The 8,850-nt window shown below is 42.2% G+C and overlaps 1 pseudogene; it reads left to right on the top strand.

Moving 5' to 3' along the window:
• Nucleotides 1-1,501: 1,501 nt before the first annotated feature.
• On the top strand, nucleotides 1,502-3,130 carry LOC148501178 (uncharacterized; annotated as a pseudogene).
• The last annotated feature ends 5,720 nt before the right edge of the window (nucleotides 3,131-8,850 follow it).

Below are 8,850 nucleotides of genomic sequence, written 5' to 3'. Positions count from 1 at the left end.
CGCAGAATACAGGGGACCCCTACGTCGTTTGTCCCCCGTATTTTGGCAAACAGCGCTGGTTCTGACTAGCCCGGTGCTGGTTGTGCTTAAGTACAGGGGACCCCTACGTCCTTTGTCCCCTGTATTTAAGCACACCCATCACTGGGTTACTAATGCCCGGGGCTGGTTGCTCTTTTTTGGGGGGGTGCACGCCATTTTTTTCTTTTTTTACACAGGTTTTTTTTTTTTTTTTACCACAGCAGCACAGACGGGTCTCACGGACCTGTCATTGCTCTGTGCCAATCACACAGATGCATGTAGCACGGATCTCCCGGGTTCGTGCTACATGCAAATGGGCACCATAACGCTGATTGGCTTCCTGTCTGCCACTGCAGTGCCACTCCTAGATGGGCCACGTGTTTGTGCCGCCCCCTTGTGTCGCTTAGCATAGTCATCCAGCTTCCTCGGTACAACCTTTTGGCCTAAAAACAATATTGTGAGGTGTGAGGTGTTCAGAATAGAGTGGAAATGAGTGGAAATTAATGTTATTGGGGTTATTAATAGCGTAGGAACAAAAAAAGGCCCATTTATGTGATTTTAGCGTTTTTTTTTATTTTTTAAGAAAAAATCCAGATCCAAAACACAAAACCCAGAACCCAAAACACGGAAGGGTGGTTTTGGCAAAACCAATCCAGATCCAAAACACGAAGAAAGATCCAGATCCAAAACCAAAACACAAAACACGAAAAGTGTCCGGTGCACACCCCTAATATATATATATATATATATATATATATATAGACAAAAATAACTATCCAATTTGAATAGGATTACTGTACTATTGTACAACAAAGTGTAAAACCTCTGGGAAAGTACTGTTTTTGTGAAGTGATTTTTCTGTACAGAAAATATAGTTTTTTTTGTGTGTGTAAACAGTTGAAAGAGGATTGCATAAGTATGTGAACCAGAAAGGTACCGCAGTAAAATGCTGAACAAAAAAAGTTTCCTGCGTCATGCAAGAATCTCAACCACATGTTGCAAGGTGCAGAAAAAGTGTCCTATTTGAAATCGATTTCCAGGTGTGATGCTGTCCTATGAAGACCTCAGGTTCAGGGGGCATATCCTAGTTAAACTGCCGCTGTAATTGTAAGACACATAGATAACCAGTATCTATGTGTCTTACGATTTGACCACACATTTGTGTATTGTACGCATAGAGTATATTATGCAAGCATGATTTGTGTAAAAGACAAGAAATTTCACTGATTCTCTCAGTTGAAAAGTCCTGGTTGAAGTACACTGGATGGGGTGGTGATGTTTCCCATCTGGAATTCTAGTGGAAATAAATCAAAGTAGGTAGGGACCTCTGCTATATGCATTGCCTGTTGTAGAATGGTCAGTTGCATATTGACGGGAAGAAGTTCTGTGTGAGTACTTAAAAAGAATCCCCCACCGATATCCTAAAGAAGTAATTTAACAGTTTGGTAAAGCCACCAAAATGGGTGCTAAATCTACTCGTAGGATGACTGAGTCAACTGTGGTTCCAGTTGAGGGTTTACCAAAAGGATCCACAGGGTACATAATGAGTAACAAGTATGGTAAGTATGCAATGGCTTATGTTGATGAATGGGTATGCATTTTATATCCCGAGGTATTACATATAGTACAAAATCAAATACGCCAGTTAAAATCACACAAATTAAGGATAAAACATAATGATTGTCTGAACTTGTGGCAACGAGAAGGGGAAATTCAAAGAGAAATGAGTAAGGAGCAGAAAACTGGTACTTTAGAAAGAGTGAAAGCAAGTTCACCACTGCCACCATATGTGGGGAAAAAAGGTCAGAGTTACAAACCAGTATACCAGTATAACTAAAAAAAATTTAAATAACTGTAACCTATACCCTGTACTAACTAATTTGGAAAGTTTTTATTCAGGAAGAGATGATGAACCTACCCTGGTCTCGGCCATTTCTCATGCACTCAGCATCCATGAAGGGCAATATTCCCAAAGTAAAGGAGAGGCTGCAGCAGATGCAGGAGAAGTGGCTAGGACCAGCGAAACAGGTAAGTATGGTGCCATTCATAGTACCGAGATGGTAAAACCCAGAATGAATTTGGAAAATAGTGAAGCAGCAGGAATATACCCTGTTTGCACAATAGCAGTTCCCAGTGGGAAAGCGGACAGGCATGGGGTAATTCCTGTTATAAATGTAGACATGTATTGCCTTGGACTAGGTCTGCATTGTGGTCCATTATCACATATTTTCCAGACCCCAGAAAAGATTTGATGGGTTGCCAAAAATGTATCAAGGACTTGGGTAATGCTCATGAGCCTACTAATAAAGAATGGCTGATATTGCTGAGAGCTTGTCTTCCTACCAGTATCGACATCCAAAAATGTATTGAAGATTGTCGACTGGAAGAGGACAAATCTTTATCTGATGCAGACAACCATAGCAATGTAAGGAAAATAACAATCCAACTGGCCACATACTTCCCGGTTGCAGTGGATTGGAAGAAAATCTTTACTATAAAACAAAAAGATAATGAGACAGCAATGGATTATTTTACAAGAGCATTATAAGAAATGGTTAAATATATTGGGGTAGCCGACATAAAACATCACCGGGAAGAAGCCATCTCAGTACTAATCGATGGACATAAAGAATCTTTGAAAACAAGGGTACAAACCTCACTGCCTAATTGGAGGGATATAACTGTAGATGCACTTAGGGAATCCACCTTACATCATGATAAAAACATAAGTAAGCACAAGGAAGAAAGAGCAGAGAGGCTAATGACAGTAAGTATCCATGCTCTGGAAAACACACACACATGACCACTACAAAATAATACAAATGGGGAAAAAGGGGTAAAGAGAGGCAAATGTCATAGGTGTAATAAAGAGGGACATTTCATCCGACAGTGCCCAAACAAACCAGTTAGACATAACTACCAAGCACATAGAAAACACTACGCACCACCTAGACGAGATTATGAAAACCATAAGAGGGACTTTTAACTACATAGAGAGGAAACACATAGATACCCACCCAGGAGAGACTGGCAGGACTCTGAACCATCACAGTTAGTACCCCCACATAGCATAGCTGCCAATATTCTGCGGGAAAACATACACCAACAATAGGGACTAAGTCACACCTGTGTCATATAGCCAGTTAGAATGACTAGAGACCTTAAAGAAGAACCGGAAGTCATAGTTAATGTGGCAAGTAAAAGAAAAACTTTCCTTGTGGATACAGGGGCGGCCAAATCTGTTATAACATCTTTGCTAGGTTTAAAAACTACGGGTAAAACAATTTCCAATTGGAGTAATGGGAAACGTGCAACATTACCCGTTGACTAAATGTGCAGAAGTTACGATTGGGCCTCTGCATACCAAACATTCTTTCCTTTTGGCATGCAGCGGCCCCGACTAACTTACTCGGCAGAAATCTCTTGTGTAAAATTGGATGTATAATATACTGTACACCTGATGGTGTGTTTTAGATATCCCTGAAAATCATGCTCAGGAAGTGAAAGATATTTTAGATACTCCTCAAAGACTAATGTTGCATTCTACCATTCTAGATTCATGTCCATCAGAGGTAGAGGAAATGATCTCACAAATACCGAGTTTCCTATGGACTAAGGATGGACAAGACACTGGATTGATGGCAGATGTAGCTCCAGTAATTGTTCAATTAAAAGATGGTAGAGCAGCTCCAAAAATCCCACAATACCCTCTGAACCAAAGGTGGAGTCAGGGGTGTATCCTGTCATTGAACGTCTACTGCAGCAAGGAATTCTGGTCAGGACATCCAGTAAGGCCAACAGTCCCATCTTCCCTGTGAAAAAGAGTGGTGGAAGGGGTGACAGGTAATTGCAGGATTTAAGAGGGATAAACAAAAAAGTTGAGAGCCAATTCCCCGTAGTGCCTTATCCAGCGATCATCCTAATGCAGATTCCTTCCACCTCTACATATTTCACTCTTATTGAACTCTGCTCCACTATCTTTCTGTTCCTCTTCACCCTGACAGTCAGTACCTCTTTGCTTTCTCGTACAGGGGAGTGCAGTACACCATACAATTACCGCCCTTTCAAAAGTAATTTGAAATATGTATTGGTGTGCACTGATGTATTCTCAAACTGGGTAGAGGCAATCCCTGCTGCTTTAAAATACTGCCGTGTTTGCCGCAATTAAAATTGTACAAGAATTTGTGTGTAGATATGGTATCCCTAAGATTATTGAAAGTGACAGGGGTACCCATTTTTCAGGTCATGTGTAAGCTTATGGGCATTAATAGTAAACTTTATACTCCCTAGCGACCCGAAGCCAGTGTGAAGGTGAAGAGAATGAACAGCACTATTTAGAACAAATTAAGCAAGTTGATGACTGAAACAGGATTATTGTGGCCAGAGGCACTACCACTAGTATTGTATAGCATCAGCATCATTCCCAGATCCCTGCTTAACCTATCACCCTTCGAAATCCTTTTTGGATGACAGCCACACATAATGATAGATCCCCATTACAATTTGAAGTGTAACAGTGAAGTGACAGTGCAATACCTTGATGAGCCAGCAGTTGAGAAATCAGCAAATTAACTTGAAGCTGGTGATTCCTGCATCACACATTGCATATACTATGCATACATATTTGCATATTGCCATACACAAGGTGCATCCATGTGGCCTCAACAGCCGTAAAGAGATTTAAGCAGGATCTCACAGATATCATGCATAGGTGGCAGGTTCGCCTTACCTCTAAACTACAGTACATACTTTTCATACACTAGGATTTTATTGTATTGTCCAATTGTTTATAAGCAGACTTTACTGTACTGTTCATTACAGTGTTTTGTTTTTCCACAGGAAGTTAACGGAGTCAAAGGCACCAGCAACAGGAGGCCACAGCCGGCCCAAGCTGCCCTTCCAGGCCTAGTAAACACTCTACTGTACACTACTGTACATTGTCTTCTACTGTATCTCTCTTCTTTTTTTCCTTTTTCAGAATGCCTTTCTCCCAACTGTACTCCAAAATGCTCATACTGTACACACAGATGATATGCTGTATGAGCAATATCGTGTAGTGTTTATCTGTTTATCAAGCATACACACTGGACATTCTGAAACCATGTGAACTATAACTATGTCATTATAATCCATATCATTCAACTTACAGTATAGTCTACAGTGTACTATATGCAGCAAAAGACCCATATCCAACCTCTTCTGCTTACACACAAATTCTTACTGTACAGTACTTGTGTTTTTTTCCAGTACAGTGCAGTATGTTTCAGACACCTTGGCCCTCATTCAGAGCCACTCGCAAGCGGGCGCACGTACGTTAGGCATACGTACAAAAATATTTAAATTCAAGGGCTCGCTCGTATTTTCGATCGCATCTAAAAATCCTCCCCAAACTCAGACGACCCCTCCTCTAACTAACGAGTGTGCGAAATAGCGAGCGTACATCCCCGAAATGGCTTGAAGGGAACGCACGCACAAGTATAAACCGGAAGTGGCCATGTCAGATGTCGATTACCTGCTCCTTTATTCTGCCTACCTCCATCAATCGTATCATGCCAATCAATGTATCAATTAGCTTAATGTTTGTTTTTTTTCAACACAATGCAAGAAACTTTACTCTTGTCCGTGTTTGTGTGTACCCGCAGAATACGTACGGCTTAAACATTCGCATTTATTGCTCAAAAAACAAGTTAGCCACAATGAGACAATTGTTCTAATGCTGTGGATCCCCGCATATTTTCCGGGGTTCATTTCTTTATTTAAATTTGCTTACGCATGTCACTGCATCAAGCCTATCATAACTCTCCAGAGATTTCTGGCCCTGTCGAACACATGACTCATACACTAACCAATCAAATTGCTCCTGTTAATTTCCAAGCTACATTAACCAATCAGAAATTTTTTGCACACTTTATCAAAAATGAATTTTAAGAAAAACAAAATTGCCATCATGATAGCCTCCGCATTCACCAGGCGCGAGCTGCTGGTGCTAACGGAGGTGCTGGATCGGCGTATCACCAGCCAGCCTCCACCCATCACCAACTGGCAGAAGCGTTCCGCGTATGCGGAGGCACGGGCCCGCCTGCGCTCCTTCGGCTCACGCCGCAACATCGGCCAGCTGGAGCGCAGGTGGTCTGACCTGCAACGGCGAACGCCCCGCTTGCTGGCATGCTTTCGCATGCAGATATTGGAAAGTAAGTGTTATGTATTGTGGTTTTCATGTTTGTCTTTGTGGGGCAAACTGCGTGTGCATGTTTTCATGTCTGTCCTATTTTTTCATTCTCATCATATCTACGTGTGCATGTTTTTATGTCTGTCCTATTTATTCATTCTCCTCATATCTGCATGACCATGTTTTCCCTCTATTTCTGATATATTCATTCTACTCATATTTGCATGTTTTTTGTTGGTGGTGGGTGATTTTAAAATGTTATTTGGGCAGGATTTGGCCAGAAACTAACCACAATTTGTTTGACATCTTTTAGGGGGACAGGCAAGACTACGCCGTCACCGTCCGGCCAGATGGCGGTCCCGCCCACTCTCACCCACCCCCAGCCAACACTCCACCCCAAATAATTCCCCTATTCCCCCCTCCTCCCAAGCCTTCCAAGAGCCTCTCCCGGAACTGTCGGGCCTCCTTCCCCTCCGTCCCCCTTCCCCCTCTCCTCCAACCACCCCTCTTCCAATTACCCCCTCCCCGGAGTCCATGATAACCCCGCCCCGTTCTTTGGGGAATGAAGGCTCCTCCGAGGATGAAGATGGAGGGACTTCGGGATCTGCCGTTTTGGCTACCGGTATGTTTTTCTTTTGCGTTTTTTTTAACCACAAACTGTTTGTATGTAATCATGTGTCGTTCCTTTATTCGTGATTTTTGGGTTCTTTTTTGGTGATTTAGCAGTTTGCCTTTACCTCTTCCTGCTGATTTCAACATACACATATCACACCTGTGGGTATTTCTACATAGGCCTTGTAATTTTTGCAGCACCCCTTTTTTTAAAAATTTTGATTTTGGAGTGATTTCGTTGTGTATTTGTTTTTTTAATGTGGATTCCCTATTGTTTGATTAATCCACACACTTTTCTCACCCACAGAGGAACAGAGGCGTCGGCAAGAGGTCGAAGAATGTGTGGCACACCTGCGCCAACATCTAATTGGGGTGCTTGTGGGCCTTGACCGGCTGTCTGGCATCCTTCGGCAGTAGTTTTTTTTTGTTTTTATCTTTTTCAAAATAAATTGTTTATTTCTAATATACGTTCTGCCTCATTCGTTTTTTCAGAACCAAAGATAGTTAACCCTGACATAAGTAGACTGTTCCTGCAAGGTTTTGCATTTTTTAAAAATTAGATTGGGTTTTGTATTTGTATGTAAAACACCCTCAAGAAACACATAACAGTAACAATGTCATTTCCCTTTTTGTGTGTAGTGGCAATTAGATATTTCTACATTTTACAGGTTCCTAGTTGGTGGGCAAGCTGCTTAGGCGAATCTTACAAAGCCAAATGATTGGACAGGCTTCCTTTTGGTGTGGGTTGGGAACCTGAAAACATATTTCATTTTTGCTCAACTGGCGTCAGTACTGGATTACCCCTTAGTCAAATGTAAGGTGTGTTAACCTGGTTAAACTTGCTGGTAACGTCCAAAAAAAGGAAGAACATTTAACTCTCCAAACATTTATTCACAACATAACTGAGAAATCAAAGTGGTCACTCACAAAAAAAACACACAGTGAGAATCTCAAATACAACACATACCCAATAAAAAAAAACCAAAAAAAAAAAATCAAGAACTGGTTGAGGAAGGACCATGCCAAAATGATTCCACAAACATGGCGTTGCAATATGGGTTCCAGAATATATTCCCAAAATGAGCAGATCCAGGTTTGGTAAGGGTAGCATGAAGTAGTGAGCGTTGTAGTGCCAAAGATTATGTGAACAAACCGAAGATGTTGAAAAAAAGAAAACAAAATTAGATGTTCGCAAACAAACACAAACACATTAGGTTAAAACACTGTTTTGTTCAAACTTACCTAAAAAATCTGGCCACCACATCATCGCGTATGCCCTCCCCACATACTGACCTCCGACCAACCTCGGGGGGGCCATCCTCAGGTAAGGCATCCTCTGGCTGCATTGGGACACCACTCCTTATGGCGATGTTGTGAAATATACATGAGCTCGCCACCAGAGCTCAAATACATGAGCTCGCCACCAGAGCGGTGGAGGCATCTGAATTGGCCTTTTAAAAGGCCGATACAGCGCTCCACCACTTGCCTGGTGGCTGTAAGTGCAGAATTAAATGCATTTTGTGGGCCTGGTGTGGGAGCCAAATAAGGAGTGAGCAGCCAGGACATGCAAGGATATCCACTGTCTCCTATGGAAATGAATTGACAACATCAGGAACACTGTGTATCAAGCTTAACATTGTTATGTACTAAAGGTCTCCACTTACCCAGAAGCCACGCATCACCAGCTTGTAGGTTGGTTAATTTGTGCAATATCCCTGATTGCCGGATGACGAAGGAGTCATGTGCACTTCCGGGTAATTTAGCATTCAGGGACAGGATCTGGAGGGAGGCATCACATACCACCATTACATTCAGGGAGTGATAGTGTTTCCTGTTTCAAAATATGGCCTCCAGCCGTGCTGGAGGCTGAAGTGGTATGTGAGTACCATCCACAACCCCTATGATGTGTGGGAAGGCAGCTATTTGGTAAAAATTGGCCTTGGCCACACTAAGGGCACCCATATCCAAAGGCATTTGAATAAAATGATGGAGGTGCTTGAAAAGTGCCTCCATCACTGCCCTCAGGATCCGGGAAAAGGAGGATTGGGAGA

The sequence above is a fragment of the Taudactylus pleione genome, unplaced genomic scaffold (assembly GCF_031769625.1).
Source record: "Taudactylus pleione unplaced genomic scaffold, aTauple2 ptg000529l, whole genome shotgun sequence".
NCBI classification, from domain to species: domain Eukaryota; kingdom Metazoa; phylum Chordata; class Amphibia; order Anura; family Myobatrachidae; genus Taudactylus; species Taudactylus pleione.
The sequence above is the reverse complement of the archived record's forward strand: the minus strand, read 5'-3'. Positions and strand labels throughout refer to the sequence as shown.